Here is a 1,785-nt window from a genome sequence, read left to right as displayed (position 1 = left end):
TACTGAGATTAGCGCCCTGCCCTATCCCACACGCGCGCTTTTCCAAAAGCACAACATCGAATGCAGTCCGATTATGCACCACATGCTGAACGTGTATGAGTTACCTTATTTATTTAAGTATTTATTATTATTTAATTATTATACATAATAATTATTTATATATGGGATAATTGCTATTTTGCTATATTTATACACATATATATATATATATATACATTTATTAATACATTTATTCATTTATATTGTCTGATGTTTCATTTAATAAAGAGAGAGGTTTCGCATGTGGATCCAGGCTCTTCTTACCCAGCACCACCCAACCCCAACCAAAACACCACCCAGCACCACCCTACACTACCCAACACCACCCTCCTCATACTCTCATACCTTACCCCATACCTATCCCTCACCCCCTTTACCCAACAATCTCTACACCACCATAGAGGCCTCACTATGCTCCGCCCCCCTACCAACACCACCCTCAGGGCGGTGCCTCTACACCACCCTAGAGACCACACTTAGCTCCGCCCCCCTACCAACCCACCTCAGGGCGGGGCATCTACACCACCCAAGAGACCACACTTAGCTCCGCCCCCCTACCAACCCATCTCAGGGCGGTGCCTCTACACCACCCTAGAGGCCACGCAAAGCTCCGCCCCCTACCAACCCCACCCTCAGGGCAGGACCTCTCTACACCACCCTAGAGGCCACGCTAAGCTCCGCCCCCTACCAACCCCACCCTCAGGGCGGTGCCTCTACACCACCCTAGAGGCCACACTAAGCTCCACCCCCCAACCAACCCCACCTTCAGGGCGTGGCCTCTCTACACCACCCTAGAGGCCACACTAAGCTCCGCCCCCTACCAACCCCACCTTCAAGGCGGGGCCTCTACACCACCCTAGAGGCCACGCTAAGCTCCGCCCCCTACCAACCCACCTCAGGGCGGTGCCTCTCTACACCACCCTACAGTCCACACTAAGCTCCGCCCCCTACCAACCCACCTCAGGGCGGTGCCTCTGCACCACCCTAGAGGCAACACAAAGCTCCGCCCCCTACCAACCCTACCTTCAGGGCGTGGCCTCTTTACACCACCCTAGAGGCCACGCTAAGCTCCTCCTCCCTACCAACCCCACCCTCAGGGCGGGGCCTCTCTACACCACCCTAAAGGCCACGCTAAGCTCCTCCTCCCTACCAACCCCACCCTCAGGGCGGGGCCTCTCTACACCACCCTAGAGGCCACACTAAGCTCCGCCCCCTACCAACCCCACCTTCAGGGCGGGGCCTCTCTACACCACCGTAGAGGCCACGCTAAGTTCCGCCCCCTACCAACCCACCTCAGGGCGGTGCCTCTCTACACCACCCTAGAGGCCACACTAAGCTCCGCCCCCTACCAACCCACCTCAGGGCGGTGCCTCTGCACCACCCTAGAGGCAACACAAAGCTCCGCCCCCTACCAACCCCACCTTCAGGGCGGGGCCTCTCTACACCACCGTAGAGGCCACGCTAAGCTCCCCCTCCCTACCAACCCCACCCTCAGGGCGGGGCCTCTCTACACCACCCTAGAGGCCACGCCAAGCTCTGCCCCCTACCAACCCCACCCTCAGGGCGGGGCCTCTAGCCCACCCTAGAGGCCACGCTGAGCTCCAGCTCCGATCTGTTTCGTCTCTGTGAGGTTCTGCCTCCTTGTTTTCCCCGGTCTCCGCGGGGGGCCTTCCCCCTCACAGCTGTGGGGACGGGGAGGTGAGTGAGAACAGCTCGGCAGGGAGAAAACTCTTGTAGCATTCCTGA

Source organism: Pollachius pollachius (genome assembly GCF_949987615.1).
Source record: "Pollachius pollachius genome assembly, chromosome: 5".
In the NCBI taxonomy this organism is placed as follows: Eukaryota; Metazoa; Chordata; class Actinopteri; order Gadiformes; family Gadidae; genus Pollachius; species Pollachius pollachius.
The sequence above is the reverse complement of the archived record's forward strand: the minus strand, read 5'-3'. Positions refer to the sequence as shown.